Genomic DNA, 17,641 nt, shown 5'->3' with positions numbered 1-17,641 from the left:
GAGGTCGTCTTGGCGGATGTTCTTTCTTGGATGACGATGGAATTCTCTTTCCCTTCTCCCTTGGTACCAGGTGGGGCCTTCATCGTATTACTAAGAGTCGATTTATTACTCTTTCCGCTCCTTCTGGTTGAATACTTGAGATAGACGCTTAGGAAAGGAGCTAGCCAAGCCCTGGAGAAATGCTGACTCTTTGGATTTAATTTATGAGGCCTAATAGAAGCCGTCACAGATGTTGGCTAAGGGTAGAATTAGCAGCAGAGAGTAGCGGCTGCAGCCTCCCCTGTTGTGACTTTAGGATTGAAGCTTCAGGTGTAATCTCATGGGGACCTCCTTGGTTGGTTGTCCATGGTTATTTACTCATTTAAGAGATTCCAGGAAATAATGGCACCTGTGTTAGCCAGGTGCCAACAAACAGTGAAAGCAGCATGATTAAAAACATGTACTGTGAGGCTGGACACAGTGACTCACGCCTATAATCCCAGCACTTTGGGAGGCTGAGGTGGGCGGATCATTTGAGGTCAGGAGTTCAAGACCAGCCTGGCCAACATGGGGAAACCCTGTCTCTACTAAAAATACAAAACTTAGCAGGGCATGATGGCGCGTGCCTGTAATCCTAGCTACTTCTGGAGGCTGAGGCAAGAGAATCGCTTGAACCCAGGCAGCAGAGGTTGCAGTGAGCTGAGATAGCGCTACTGTACTCCAGCCTTGGTGACAGAGCAGGACTCTGTCTCAAAAAGGAAAAAAAAAAAAATGCCACCCAGGAGGGAAATACCTTACACAACAGGCTATGAATCAGAATCAGGGTTTGTAGGAGCCTCCATTAGAGCTGATAGCCAGCCTATAAGTTCAACGAAGAAAAAGTTCACTGTGCAAAGCCACATGCATGAAGGCAATATTCTAGCTGCTGCAATGTGGCTTTAATTCAGTGAGTTGGTGCTTTGCTCTCTAGGGGGACTTGCTGGAGTTTGCTCTCTTTCTTTCCATTCCCTTTTCCTTCCTTAGTGACTTCAGTGTTTCTCAGAGATAAGCAGTCAGATCAATTAGGCACACGTGCTTACTGAATATGTTGACAAGATATCTCGCTAGGAGCCAGTTCCAGCCCTGGAGGTGTTTGTAATCCTGTTCAGAGATGAGACATTGCATAAGATGTAATAAATAATAACAGACATGAAATAAAGTGCCACATGAATACTTCGAAGATAAGAACTATAGGAGCAAATTAAGAAAATACACACATGAAATCAAATGGTTTTATTGCTAGATAGATGTTCGTATTAATGTTCTACGAGGGAAGCCGTGGAAATTAATGGTTCAAATGATGTTTTAAATTAAATGTAAATTTTGTTTCTTCTTGATCTTCCTCTCTGCTTCCCAGACTGTTCTTCAAAAAAACACAACTGAACAGTTTGAAAAGCCAGGTTTTTGTGAGTAGCAGTAATAGGACACTGGGGAGAGGGAGAGCAGGAAGTGGGAACGCCAAATAGGCCTGCTGCCTCCCCCATGCACAACCGCTTGCAGTGTTGCTAGGAAACACCTGTCGTTTATTTCCAAAGAACTTCCTGAGGTGCTTGAGGTTAGGCTATGGGTGAGTTTTGATTTGTGTCCTAGCATTGAAATCTGAAGACCTGTGTGGTTTGCTGTGGTGTAATCAAATGGCAGGCCATCCCTGTGCACATGCTGCGGGTACCTGGTTGCAGGAATGAATGGGGCTCTGGGGAAGCGTGTGTTTCCTGCTCAGGCTGTATGTTTGTCCATTTTCATCACAATGCCCCGCGTTGGGAATATAATGCTAAGCAAAATCATAGCCCCTGCCTTTTTGGAGCTTAAAATGGAGTGAGGAGACAAATATTATTCAAAGAATCACAGAAATGCATGTAAAATGACAACTGTAGTGAGTGGTACAAAGAGAAGGGCAGGGAGCTAGGAGAACGGGTGCCTCTGCACATAATGGCTGATGAGCAGAACATTAGTCTCCAGCCATTGCCGCTCTCCATGTGCCAGGCACCATGCTCAGTGCTTAACATTCGGGACCTAATGGAATTCTCACCATATTCCTATGGGGGCAACACTATTGTCACCTCTACTATAGAGGAGAGGGAACTGAAGGTCACCAAAGTTGAATACAGTGGTCCCTGCTTCTCCTTGGGGTAAATTCCAAGACTCCCAGTGGGTGCCTGAAATCACAGATAGTACCAAACCCTTTATATATTATGTTTCTTCCATCTGATAACCAAGACGGCCACTGAGTGACTAATGGACCAGTAGTGTAGACATCGTGGATATCCCGGACAAAGGGAAGATTCCCATGCTGGGTGGGATGGTATGAGATTTCATCACACTACTCTGAATACCCTGTGATTAAAAACTTATGAATTGTTTATTTCTGGAATTTTCCATTGAATATTTTCGAGCCGTGGTTGACTATGGGTAACAGTCAAGCCATGGAAAGTGAAATCACATATTAAGGAAGACTACTGTAACTGAACTGAAGGCCTTCTCCTCCAAAATTTCACTCTCATCCACAGTCCCAGTCTTCGTAAATGGCACCACTCTCCATCCAGTCCTGTAATTTGGAAATTTGGGAGTCATCTTTGACCCAGTCTCACCCTCCGTTTCCAATGGAGTTCTTTCCACTCTACCTCATAAATATCCAGTCAATTTCTCTACTCCTCTGCAATCTCACTACCCATATTAGAACAGCAGCTTCCTAGTGGTTCTTCCTCTCACTTTTGCCTCAATCTGCTCTGTGCTCTCCAAAGAAGACCAAATGATCTTTAGCAAAGGCAAATTTGACTGTGTTCCTCCATTGCTTGAAGACTTCCCATTGATTTTAGGGCAAAGACTAAAATCCTTAATATGGCCTCCAGGCCCATCATGCTCTGGCCCCTGCTTGCATCACCAGCTGCTCCTCTTGTACCTCTGCCTTTGTTCTCCTTATTCCAGACTTTCCAGCCTCCTCTCTGCTTCAGGGCTTTCCCACCTACCAACTGCCTTTCCTCAAAGTTCTCATCCTCCCCTTTGTGCTTAGTTAATTCATGTTGGGCCCTTAGATTCCCAACTTTCTTAGGGAAACTTTCTGAACTGTGCAGAGCAGGTCAAATCAATCTCATAATACAGTTTTACTTCTTCTTTGTAACATTAGGTAAATTAATCCTTGGGTAATTAATTAATGTCTCTCTTATGTATATGAGCTATGAAGTTGGGTATAACATCTGCCTTGTTCACTGCAGTATTATTCATTTAGGGCTTGGCATACAGTAGGCACTCAACAAACATTTGTTGAATCAATGAGTGAACTTCCCAGAGTTCACATGGTCGATATATGGCAGAACCAGGACTCAAACCCAGTTTGACTAATATCAAAGTTTATGCTTTTAATCACTGTATTCTACTATTGTCCTCTACGCCACCACCATGATAATGTCTTAAAGACATTAAGAGCTTCAGCACAAATTTACTGTATACAGAATGAACCCGTATGTTCTTTTTAATAGAATGTTGGGCAGCAGCTGCCTCTCACGGTGACTCTATTGCTTTTTACCTGTTCTCATATGTGATTCTACTGAAGTGAACTGGGAAAAGAGCTAGTGATAAAAATCAAGAGGTCTAAAATAATTATTCTTAGTCAAAAAGAAGACAGATTAAAAATTATTCTTAGCCAAAAAGAAGATAGATTAAAAAGAGTGGAATTTTAATTGGATAACCTAGAAGCGGTGGATAAATTCCTAGACACATATAACCTATCAAGTTTGAATCACAGAGAAGTAGACAGTCTGAAGAGACCAGCAATGAGTAAGGACATTGAATCAGTAAGAAAATAACAAAAAACAAAAAAGACCCAACTCTCTCATCAAAGAAAAGCACAGGGTCGGGCATGGTGGTTCACACCTGTAATCCCAGCACTTTGGGAGGCTGTGAGCAAGTTCAACACCAGCCTGTGGAACATAATGAGACCCCTTCCGATTAAGGGTAATTGGTGGCTGTCCTGGTTACTCGGGAGGCTGAGATAGTAAAAATATTTGAGCTCAGGAGTTTGAGGCTGCAGTGAACTATGACCATGACACTGTACTCCAGCCAGGGTGACAGAGTGAGACCCTGTCTCTTAAAAAAAGAAAAAGTAAAAAGCTCAAGACCTGATGGATTCACTGCTGAATTTTATCAGACATTTAAAAAAGAACTATTGCTGACTCTTCTCAAACTCTTTCTGATAGTTGAAGAGGAGGAAACACTTCTTAAATCTTTTTACAAGGCCAGCATTACCTTGATATCAAAGCCAAAAAAAGACATTACAAGAAAAGAAAATTACAAGCCACTATTCTTGATGAACATAGATGCAGAAATACTCAATAAAATGTGAGCAAATGGAATTAAACACATTAAAAGGATCGTCCACTACAATCAAGTAGGATTTATCATTGGCATGCAGAAGGGGTTCAACATACACAAACCAATAAATGGGATATATCAAATTAACAGAACGAAGGACAAAAATTATATGACCATTTCACTGAATAACAAAAAAGGGTTTGACAAAATTCAACGTTCTTTCATGATAAAAAAAAAAATGCATACCAGCTACTCTGTGCACGTTGCCTATGGAGTAGCCTTGTTTGCAAGAAGTAGTAATTTGAAAAAGAAAGAAAGAAAAACTCTTACCGAACTAGGTACAGAAGGAATGTACCTCAATATTATAAAGGCCATATATGAGAAGCTCACACCTAACATTTTGTGCAACAGTAAAAAATTGAAAGCCTTTTCTCTAAGATCTGCAATAAGACAAAGATGCCCACTTCTTGCCATATGCAACATAGTATTGGAAGTCTTTGCCAGAGTTATTAGACAAAAGGAAGAAGTAAAAAGTAAGATAAATAATCATTGGTGAGAAAATGGTCTTATATATAGAAAATCTTACAGATTTTACCAAAAAACTGTTACAGCTAATAAACAAACTCGGTAAATTTGCATGATACAAAATCAACACACAACAATCAGTAGCATTTCTATACACTAACAGCGAACTATCTGAAAAAGAAATCAAGGTAATAATCCCATCTACAATAGCTGCAAAAAAAGAGAAGATACTTAGGAATGAATTTAACCAAGGAGGTGAAAGATTTGTACACTGAAATTTATGAAGCAATGATGAAAGAAATTGAAAAAGGCACAAATAAATGGAAAGATATCCTATGTTCATGGATTAGAAGATTAATATTGTTAAAATGTCCATACTATCCAAAGCAACCTACAGATTTAATGCAATCTCTATCAAAATTCCAATGTTTGAAGCTTGGTCTAGGAGGATCTATTGTATTCTCTCAAAGGATAATGTATAAGGGCACTTGATAGACAAGTGGCTTGAACAAAAATATAAGACAAAATCAATAATTTACCTCCCATAAAACATGCAGGGAGATAACTTGAACTTATCTATATTCCACTCTGCTTTTCTTTAGATTGTATGCCTTGTAAAAGTCAATTTTTCCAAAAATCATTCTTTCTTTCAAAGCATATTGTTTGCAGCCTTGAATGGTGGAAAATAAGAGCAGAGAGGAAAGTTCTATGTTGAACCTGATATTTTAACACCATAGGCACTCCAAAAGTTATTTTTACTTTGAACAAATACAAAAATAATGCATAAGTTTATTCCATCCTGATTTGCCCCCCAGCTGGCTGACTTCATTGGTTCATAAATTGCCTATCATTGAATTGACGTAAAGCCTTGAGCAGATGAATTTTATGGTCAAGATTTGCTGAAAAATATTTTTTTTTCTTTTCTTGAGAAATATCGCTCCCTCAAAGAAAGGGAGTATTAACTCTGGGGTATTGACTTCCTGCTAAAGGGGACTTGGAGACCATTGTCTTTCCACACCCAAAAAATAAAAATAAATAAATCAAGGCTTGAATCCTTTCAACAAATTCAAAGCAACTCCAGTTAGGCACTACAAATACTTAAGGGTACACACAACACTTTAAAAGTAAAATGTGTCTACTCTGGCAGCTGGTAAGTGGCTATTTTGCATTGCAAATTTACCACAAAGCTTGTTACTTACCTATGTGCTGGAAGACGCCACCCTGCAATCTCAGAACGATGCCCCTGGGTTCTGTCTGTGGACACAGTGGTGGGTGTGCATGGAAGAGCCCTCTCTCATACTGTTGCAGGATCCACAAAGACTTTTAGCCCCCTAAAGAGGCAGGAGCCCAGTGAGAGTGAACCCACAAGGCAAGTCATGCCAATAAATCCAGCCAAGTGGAAACCACCAGACGGACAGGAAGATCACAGACAAGTCTCATTCCCATAAAATGGAATGTAAATAATTTCCCTTTCTCTTCCACAATTTATTTTTCAGGCAAAGGAATTTAGTATATAATAGGGACTTGGCTGATCTCAAAGGCAGGCTATTTATAGACTCTCATTGACAAGCTATTAGTCTTAAAGATAAATCTCTCCTCTCATCCTCAACACAACTCATTGACTTGCCCTTCCTCTCTTCCCTCCTCTCTTTCTTCTCTTCTTCTTACAAAGTAAAACAAAAGAGAAGTCTTAACTGCTGATCACAACTGGTTATTCAGCCGGGAGAGTTATTTTCCACAGTCATGCAACCTAGAGGCACTAATGAATCAATTTTCTGTCTTGGAGGTTACTGCTTGTATTACTTTATTTTCCATCATGGCTTATGTTTCCTATACAGGATCCTTAGGTACCTCCCCAAAGCATCATATTCCTCCAGGCTGTGCTGGCTCTTTGGGTAGCACTGTATGTACTTTCCTCCTATCTGATTTTGCACAGGATGGCTTTGGCTCTGCAACATTGTCACCCCTCTCTCCCTGGGACAGAGCAATGAGGCAAGACAGACTGGGAGACTCCAGGGAAGTGAGGTGGAGGAACAGGCACCCCAGGTAGCAAGGGTGATGAGAGTCAAGAGGAGACCCACCTTTTCCCATCGTCTCACCTCCCTAGGACATGCTCACTTTATTTTATGTCAACTGACACACATTGAGTACCTGCCTTGTGCTAGTCGGCATGAGAATAAAAAGTGAGTAGGGCAGTCTCCACCCATGGGCTGATTCTTGGGAGGCCGCACAGGTAAACAAGTGTTCGCAGCATGCAAGGATCCTCCTTGTATGGTGACCTCGACCAAAGTAGGTACAAAAAAATGCTGTTGGAGCCACAAACGATCAATTTACATTTTCCTGAGTTCCAGGGAAGTTCAGATCCAGTTGTCACAAGCAAGTACCATGGTCTTGCCTATGTCACCATGTGGACATACTTAGAGGCTCCACACACACACGTTGCTTTGTACAAGAGCAAAATGCAGAGAATGAAGGCAATAGCCAACTCTCAGTTATTGGTGGCTTCCTTTCTCCAGCTGTTGGACTAATTCCTACTACTGACAGCAGGAACCCAGGAGGCATCTGGGGCTGGTCTCCTTCAGTAGAATGGCTATGTGTGTGTGGGGCCGGGGGTAGCGGAGGGGGCTGCTTTCCATAAGCAAGGTCAGATGGAATTAACATTGGATGTTGGCTTGGATTTGGGGGAAAAATTGAGTGGGCAATAGAATAAGGAGCACAGGCTCGGGAATCAGGACTTGGATTTGAATCATAGTCCCATCACTTTCTAACTTTGTGATTCTGGGAAAATAAATTCTTTGGCCCCAGTTTTCTCATCTGTAAAATGGGCGTAACTGGCCAGGCATGGTGGCTCACACCTGTAATCCCAGTACTTTGGGAGGCCGAGGCGTGTGGATCACTTGAGGTCAGGAGTTTGAAGCCAGGCTGGCCAACATGGTGAAACCCCGTCTCTACTAAAAATACAACAAGTAGCCAGGCATAATGTTGTGAGCCTGTAATCCCAGCTACTCAGGAGGCTGAGAGGAATCACTTGAACCCAGGGGGCAGAGGTTGCAGTGAGCCAATATTGCACCATTGCACTCCTGCCTGGACAACAGGGCAAGACTCCGTCTCAAAAAATAAAAAATAAAATGGGCATAATGATTTTGTTTGCCTCATTGAGTTGTTGTAAGAGTTAAAGGAGTAGGGTGGGTATAGTGGCTTATGCCTATAATCTCAGCACTTTGGGAGGCCGAGATGAGAGGCTCACTTGAGGCTGGGAGTTCCAGACCAGCCTGGGCAACATAGTGAGACCCTGTCTCTATAAAAATTTTAAAAATTTAGCCAGATATGGTGGCACCAGCCTGTAGTTCCAGCCACTTGAGAGGTTGAGGTGGGAGGATTGCTTGAGCCCAGGAAGTTGAGGCTGCAGTGAGCCACGATCGCAGCACTGCACTCCAGCCTGGGTGTTAGAAGGAGACTTCCTGTTGGGGGAAAAAAAAAGTGCTAGAGGAGATTCATGTACTTAGTAAACATTAGTGATTATAATCATTGCTGTTCTTTTGTTTATATTTGTTATCTACATATTGTATTTATGAGGTTCAGGAAGTCCAGGCTCAGTCACAGGCTCTGGTGTGGGGCAGAGTGGCTGCAGTGTTGCTCATACACTGAACGTGCAGGACCAGGGCCATCCTAGGTACAGCCCCTCACCACATGGTATGATTTCAAGCCATAATGTCCAGCTGCCCTCAAATGCCTCTTCTAAAATCCTACTGTGTTAACCTTTTTTTTTTTTGAGATGGAATTTTACTCTTGTTGCCCAGGCTGGAATGCAATGGTGCGATCTTAGCTCACTGCAACCTCTGCCTCCCAGGTTCAAGCGATTCTCCTGCCTCAGCCTCCCAAGTAGCTGGGATTACAGGCCTGCACCACCACGTCTGGCTAATTTTTGTGTCTCTAGTAGAGACGGGGTTTCACCGTGTTGGCCAGGCTGGTCTCAAACGCCTGACCTCAGGTGATCCACCTGCCTTGGCCTCCCAAAGTGCTGGGATTACAGGCATAAGCCACCGTGCCCAGCCCCGCATTAACCTTTTAAGTCCCAACCACTGTGTAGTGGTAAAATGTCAACACGCCGTTGTCTGGGGAAAGACAACGCATTAACCCTTTTCTACCTGACAGAGATACCTTAATGCATCCTCAAGCACTGGGTACAGCTGGGACAACCTCTTCTGGCTTGGTAAGGGAGAAGGGGGACCAGGCACGAGCAGTCAGGCATGGGGAAACAAGTCAGGAGCCCTGAGGAGCCTGGGACAGGAGGATGATCTCCTGTATAGGATGTATAGGATGGCTCCTGTATAGGAGACAGTGTGGGGGTGAAGCATGTGGAGTTGGAGGCTGGGACATAAGGCCTGGTGCATAGTAGGCCCTCAATAAATATTTGCCATTAAATGACAGGGCCTGGAAAAAGGGAGCTGGGCACTGGCAGGCGTGGCTTGTCACCAGTGTGTCCAGGGCTGGCCCAGCCCGGCCAAAGTCAAGGTGCCTTGCTGGCTGGGAAGGCAGATGGTAGGCTTTCTCAGCCCATTCTAAGGCCCGGAGGAAGCCTTTGTCCCTGCAGCAAGAACCCCTAATTCAGCCGTTTCTGGGAATCAAGGCTTCCCCTAAGTGGCTTCTTCTATGACTGGGCAAGACAGTCAATTGCTGGCTTACAGAGAGGAGGGGAAAGCTTTCCATGCCTGCTCTTGGCAATAGCAAGGTTGGTGACGTTAGGCTTCAGGAACTTGGGACTTAATCCTTTCTGCTAAGTACCTGCAATACTGAGAGGCTGGGAAGCGTACATGAAATAATAAAACCCAGCCCTAGCCGAGGGCCAGGGCTATGCAGACCCTACCAAGGTGTGCAGCGGCTACTTTCACCGTCCTTAAAATGATGCACGTTGCTGCCATCTAGTGCGCACCAGCAGAACTTTTTAGTTTTTAAAAATGGAATCGCAATTCATAGGTTGGGCACAGTGGCTCATGCCTGTAATCCCAGCACTTTGGGAGGCTAAGACAGGAGGGTTACTTGAGGCCAGAAGTTCGAGATCAGCCTGGAGAACATAGCAAGACCCACCCCCACCCCCGCCCCACCATCACTCCCTTCCCATCTCTACAAAAAATTTAAAAAGTTAGCTAAGTGTGGTGGCTCACACCTGTAATTCCAGCACTTTGGGAGGCTGAGGTGGGAGGATGGCTTGAGCCCAGGAGTTTGAGACTAGCCTGGGCAACATAGTGAGACTCCATTCCATCTCTATAAAAACAATAATTATAATTCGTTTGTTGATTTATTGAGTTCTAATCTTCTGTTCTTGGTCTGAAGTGACCTAGTTCAAATCATGAGCAGTAAGCGTTATTATTACACCTCTCAGTTTGATATGATAGGTTCAGGCACCAAGAGTAAAAAGTCCCCTTTTCTAGGCCCACTGCTGCCTCTTACTGTGAGGGCAGTGGGGCAGTCACGGAGCCTCCTGATGTGGTTTTCCTGATGTGTAAAACGGACTCGCCATCCCGTTCCTGCCCATGGTCAAGTATTGCGAGAATTGCAGTTTCACACATTCATTCATCTAGCACAAGGGTACCAGGCACAGGAGCCCTGGGTGAGTAAGGAAGCCAGGGCTCCTGCCATGGGGGAGATGGCACTGTATGGAGGAAAATAGAGATCACACATTCACACACACACGTGCACATGCATGAACACACACACACAATGGACAAAGCACAGAGCCATTTCTCACAGTGACTGGTAGAAGTCCTACCTCCTCCATTCCTTGCTTCCAATCGCTCTCCTTTCATAATAGGCCAGTTCTTTCCTAAAACACAAACCTGAGCCTCTTACCACTTGCAGAGAGACCTTCCTCCTTGTCAATATCATAAGGTTCAATTTGCTCTATCATGGAAGTTACAGTACCAATGACACCAGCCAGCTTCCTCAAGCTACTTATGGTTTTCTGATACAACAACAGGTAACTTTTACCACGTGCCAGGTGTTTTGCTCAGTGCTTTATATATCAATTTGCACATTCATCTTAAGAGTGATATTGTGTTATTACCCTCCCCCATTTATCTACAGGGAAACTGAAGCAGAGAGAAGTAAAGGAATATGTCTAAGGTCACACAGCTAGTACATAGCAGCCTGGAACTGAAACCCAGGTCTCTGACTACGGAGCCCGTGCCCTTGCCCCCTTGGCCACACTGCCATATGCTGCTTCGTCCCCGGCAATGCTGCGCCTTCCCTCCCTTCACATCTGGTGGGTCAGCCTTTTCATGGCCTCCTGGTGAAATCTCGCCAATTGCAGATGAGCTGACTCAAGCATGCTGCCCACGAGACTGCTCTTGACACCCACGTGATACAACTGCTTTCCCACTGCCAATGCCAGAAGCCTCATTCAAAGGTGTCATGCCTGTCATGCACGATAGAGGTTGTATACATGTTTGTCTCCCTGCGCACATGGCAAGGGCCTTGGTAAACATCTGCAGCCATCTGAACTAAATAAAGGTTTGTTGAATCGTAGTAAATGAAACAGCACAGGAGAAAGTGCTCTGTAAACTATAAAACATCAGAGAAACACGAGCCAGCAGATCCTTTGAAAAGTTCTTCATAAAATGTAAACAGATTTAGAGTATGAAGTATTCATTTATGCACAAGCGTTTTCTTCTTTGTGATTTTAGGCCACTTTCTCTGCTAATAATGCTTCTACCTTTTCTTTTTAATTTAATTTAATTTTAAGTTCTGGGATACATGTGCAGGATGTATAGTTACATAGGTAAACACATGCCACAATGGTTTGCTGCACCTATCAACCCATCATCTAGGTATTAAGCCCAGCATGCGTTAGCTATTTTTCCGAATGCTCTCCCCTCCCCAGCCTCCCCTGACAGGCCCCAGTGTGTGTTGTTCCCCTCACTGTCCATGTGTTTTCATTGTTCAGTTCCCACTTATAAGTGAAAACAAGTGGTGTTTGGTTTTCTGTTCCTGCATTAGTTTGCTGAGGATAATGGCTTCCAGCTTCATCTGTGTCCCTGCCAAAGACATGATCTCATTCCTTTTTATGGTTGCGTAGTATTCCATGGTGTATATGTACCACATTTTCTTTATCTAGTCTATCATGGATGGGCATTTGGGTTGATTCCATGTCTTTGCTACTGTGAATAGTGCTGCAAGGAACATACGTGTGCATGTGTCTTTATAATAGAATGATTTATATTCCACTGGGTATATGCCCAGTAATGGGACTGCTGGGTCAAATGGTATTTCTGGTTCTAAATCTTTGAGGACTCATCACACTGTCTTCCACAATGGTTGAACTTGCCTTTTCAACCAAGGGTCACTATATGGGAGAATGTTCCTGTTATTGACTGAGAGATTTGAAACTATCACTACACACACTTTGCACAAAAGCAAGCATTTCCCTCCTTAAAGACCTTTAAAACGCATCAGTGAAGTGACTCCTACGGGGGGCAAATCTCTCTGGGTAACGGAACCTGGCCTAGCAGTCAAACCCTTGATTCTGGCTGGGGCTCTGTCCCTCACTGGCTGTTCCCTATTGGCCTTCTCAACGGTACAAAATAGCCACCACATGATTTCTGAGGTCTCTCCCAATCCTAGGATTCTCAGATTCGCATCTTGGCTCTGCAGCCTCATTCCTTGGAGCCACTTAATTGATTTTGGAAATCAGTTTCCATGCCTATAAATTGGACCTGGACTGACCCAGCAGAAATCTGTGAGTGCTACAGAGAAATATTAATGTAAATTGCTCATGCAATTTAAAATCAAATAAATGCAGAGAAGAACAAAGAGGTATTGTGTTGCCCAGAGGTAAGTTAAAAAGAAGAGCCTAGTGATGGCCGATTCTCTCTTTTTGGTGGATGAGTTAGGTAGTTGGAGCATGAAATCTTTTTTCTTTGGGGTGATGAATTGAGATTTATACAATCAATAACACTGGAGACTATCTTCCTTGTTCTCTGCCTTCTTCCTTTTTTTGGTCACCACCTGCTTTCATTTCTGGACAGAGCTAGTTCATTGCTCCTCTGATTCTCCTGAACAAAAATTCTACACTCAAAAGCTTCAAGCTTAAGGCCCTCCTGTGGCATTCTTTTAGTTGCTAGTGAAATTTTTTTTTATATGAGATAATTTGTAGTCAGGGAGTAAATATAACATTACAAATCCAAAATTTAAAAACATAATATATGCTTCAAAGAGATTGATCAGTAGTCAAAAAAATCTTAAAATTCTAGGCAAAAATAGTTTCAATGGCAGGTTCTACCAGATAGTCCAGAAAAAATAATTCCAATTTTACACAAACTATTCTTGAGTACAGCAAGAGAGAAAACACTCCTCACCTCAATTTGAGGCTTCCAAAATCTTGATACCAAAACCTACCAAGGATAGTAGGAGACAGGAAAATTACTGGCCGACAACACTTAGGATCACAGATGCAAAAATTCTAGGCAATATATTGGCAAACCAAATCCAGCAACATCTCAAAGGGATGATCATAACCAAGTTTGTGTATTCCAGGAATGCAAGGCTAGCGTAACTTTGAGCATCAGTTAATGTAATTTTCTAAAGTATTTGATTAAGGGAGAAAAATTATGTGATTATTTCAATAGATATAGACAAATATTTAATAAAATTCAATATCACAAGTGATTTTTAATAAAATCCTTCTCAAACTAAGATGATTCCCTTAACATAACTATACCTAAAAATAAACAAAACAAAACATAAATTCTGCCATAGATGTCATTCTTAACAGTGAAAGGGTGAAAACACTTCTTTTTAGATGACTAATGATGGAAGGGTCCTAACAATCTTTCTTTTTTTCTTTTTCTTTCTTTCTTTCTTTTTTTTTTTTTTTTTTTTTTTTTGAGAATGGGTCTCACTCCGTTGCCCAGGCTGGAGTGTGGTGGTGTGATCTTGGCTCATTGCAACCACTGAGCTCAAGCAATCCTCCCACCTCAGTCTCCAGAGTAGCAGGGACAACCAGGCGTGCACCACCACACCTGGCTAATTTTGACTTTTTTGTAGAGATGGGGTTTCCCCTTGTTGCCTAGACTGGTCTTGAACTCCTGAGATCAAGCAGTCCTCCCACCTTGGCCTCCCAAAGTGCTGAGATTACAGGCTTGAGCCACCGTGCCTGGCCAAGATCTCTAATAATCATCATAATGGAGGTCTTGGAAAGTACACTACGGCAAGAAAAATAAAAGTATAAGGATTGTAAAGAAACAAAATTGTTATTATTTGTAGATGTCATGATGTATATATGGGAAATGGAAACAGATTTATATAAAACTTATTAGATTAAATAAAAAGTTTATCAGGATTATGGATATAATACCAATATAAGAAAATCTATTGTCTTTTTATATACTGGCAACAAATGTTTGGAAAATGAAATGAAAGAGATGCCTTTTTGTTTTTTGCTATGAATCTAAAACCACTCTAAAAAATAAAGTTTATGAATTTAAAAAAGATACCAGAATAGCACTAAAAAGCATTTAAAAAGTCAAATAAATGGAAACAGAGAGTCTAAGAGTCTAATAGTGGTTATTAGGGGTACAGAGGAAAAGAAATTGGGGAGAAGTAGGTCCAAGGCTACAAATTTGCAGTTTGGTGGAATGAATATGTCTAGAGAACTAACGTGAAGAATGAGGATGTAGTTAATAATACTGTGTTGTATACTGAACATTTGCCAAGAGAGTAGACTTTAGGTACTCTTTCTTTCTCACACACAGAGTAACAATGGAAGGTGATGAATACGATAATTTTCTTGCCTGTAAATAGTCCTTTCACTATGAATATGTATATCAAAATATCATGTTGTACACCTTAAATATATAAAATAAAAATAATTTTTAAAATATTATTAAATGAGTTAACAGAAGTAGATATATAAAGTTTCCTTATAAAAAGATAAGGAAAAGGTTTCATAAGTCCTAGAAGGTTTCTCCATTCTGTTGTTGCTTTTCTGTGCATTATAAAATGTTTTAATTTACTTTCTATGTAAAAGAATAGCACAAAGGTTCTAAAAATTATAAGCCTTTTAAAATTCTTTACTGACCTATATGAAATAAGTCCTAAATAAGAGGAGAAACATACTATGTTCATGGATTAGAACATATTATCTCCAAATTGACATACACTCAAAGCAATCCCAAAAGTGTTTGTGTGTGTGTGTGTGTTTGTAACTTTATAAGCAGATTTTAAACTTATGTGGAAACATAAAGGACCAAGTACAGCCAAAGAAAAGAAACCAGCCTAGGAAGGCTAGGCCTATAAGCTATCAAAATATGGTATAAAAATATAATAATTAAGATTGTGTAGTATGGATGCAGAAATTTTAAAACATAGAACAACAGAACAGGATGGGGTTCAAAAACCAGATCTACACAGATATTGTCACTGGACATAAACACAGTTGAGATTGCAAATGAGAGGGGAAAGAACTGGTATTTGAATAAATGCTGCAAAAACAATCAGTTAGCCAGCTGGAAAAAAATAGAATTGGATCCTACCACAACCCATCCTCAAAATTCAATTCCAGATGGATTAAAAGACCTAAATATGAAAGCAAAAGTATAATACATTTATAAAAAAATATTTTCATGACTTTGAAATAGCAAAATATTTCTCTAGATAAAAATTGTAAGATGATATTTGTGAAGTAATAATTGACACGTAGAATATTTAAAGAAATCTTATCAATGCATAAGAGAAAAGAACCCAATAAAAATTGGGTTAAAAGATGTGAACAAATATTGCACAGAAGAAGGAAAACTCAATGGCTACAAAATATATTAAGAAATAAATGGTCAGTCTCATTAGTAATCATAAAAATGCATATTAAAGCTATAGTCAATACCATTACACATACACCAGATTTGAAAATTTTAAACAACTGACAATATTATGTGTTGACAAGAATATGAACAACTAGAACTATTGTAAACTGGGGGTGGCAGTAAATATTGCTATAATACTTTCGAAGACAATTGGTACTACTTTACAATGTTCAGCATGTACACATGCTATGACCTAAGAATTTCACTTGTATGGATGCTGTGTCAATTTCTTTTTTCTTTTCTTTTCTTTTTCTTTTTCTTTTTTTTTTTTTTGAGATGGAGTCTTGCTCTGTTGCCCAAGCTGGAGTGCAGTGGCGTGACCTTGGCTCACTGCAACCTCCGCCTCCTGGGTTAAGCAATTCTCATGCCTCAGCCTCCCTAGTAGGTGGGATTACAGGAGCCCACCACCATGTCTGGCTAATTTTTGTATTTTTAGTAGAGATGACGTTTCTCCATGTTGGCCAGACTGGTCTTGAACTCCTGACCTCAAGTGATCCACCTGCCTTGGCCTCCCAAAATGCTGGGATTACAGGTCTGAGCCGCTGCACCTGGCCAATATTGTGTTAATCTCTGTTGCCCTGTAACAAATCACCACAAACTCAGCAACTTAAAATATCACTCAGTTTTTATCTTACAATCCTATAGGTCAGAAGTCTAGATGGGCTTTTATCTGAAGCTTTGTGGACAAATTCATTCCAAGCTCATTTAGCTCATTGGCAGGATTTAGTTCCTTGTGGGTGTAGGACTGAGGTCTCTATTTCATTGATTTGCCTTCAGTTTCTATGTATGTGTGCATGTGTGGGGTGTGTGTGTGTGTGTGCTTGTGTGCGTGCGTGTGTGTGTGGTCATTACCTGATCCTAGCGGCCTCTCTTTGGTCAGCAACAGTACATTTATCCTTCTCATGCTTTGGATCCCTCTGACTTCTTGTTCAGTGACTAGCAAATCCTATAATTCATGTTATAAGTAGGAAGTAAAACGTTGGTCATCAAGGAAGTGGAGACTGAAACATCTGGAAAAGAGAAGGAAGCCAGGGGCTAGTTCAAAGAAGCCAACCAGGGGGTTTTCACAAGAGGATGGTCTTGAAGAAAGGATCTCTACTTTCATCTCAGAGCGATGCCTTTCCCTCTACTCTACAATGGCATCCTGGTGATCAGCCAGTGTTCTCCATGGGGTCTAACGAATGCCAATACACAGTGAAGTAAATACAATTTTATAGTTCCAAGGGACAAGGGTAAGACAATTAGGTGCAAGAATATTGCAGCAAAAGGATTTAGATGAGATTTGCTTTACCTATGAGTTTTAAAGATCGGTATCACTGGCAATAGTTGTAATAAATCTGTAGAAGGTTTATTGGCATTACCATGTTTGTCAATGCAAACCCAAGACACCCTCGTCTTCGTCTTCTTGTACCGGTCCCCTAGCGTGAGGTTAAGAGACCACAAATATCTCCTTATAGGAAATTCCCATTTGGAATTCCCTTGAAAAACCGCATTCCCATAAGAGCTAAACAGATGGGGTTGAAGCGGAGGAGAACCCATGCATACCAAATTACTTTCCACTTTCACTTGATCAGTGCTAATTTCTTTTGGCCCTAAGCTCTCTTCTCACATCTGATTTAAATGTTTAAACTATGTTTCTGCTTTGGAGAGCTAGGAGATGTTGGAGTGTACCCATTGAAAGTTGGAATGTCCTTTGTTCTTGGAGATGGTACTTCAGGATGCTCCTGCCAGAAATTTGGAAGAAAGGCCTTTGGACCATTTGGTGAGGTAGAATCCATGCAGCCATGTCCTAGTCCAATCAGCTTTCCCTGTAAAGGATTTTATTATTGTTTTAATGGAAAGAATGTGTTCTTTGAAAAGAGCATCATGTGAGGAAAATGATAAACATTGAGTAAGAAAAATTTAAATTCATTCAAATCAAAGACTTTATCATT

This window comes from Macaca fascicularis, chromosome 9 (genome assembly GCF_037993035.2).
Source record: "Macaca fascicularis isolate 582-1 chromosome 9, T2T-MFA8v1.1".
Classification (NCBI taxonomy): Eukaryota; Metazoa; Chordata; class Mammalia; order Primates; family Cercopithecidae; genus Macaca; species Macaca fascicularis.
The sequence above is the reverse complement of the archived record's forward strand: the minus strand, read 5'-3'. Positions refer to the sequence as shown.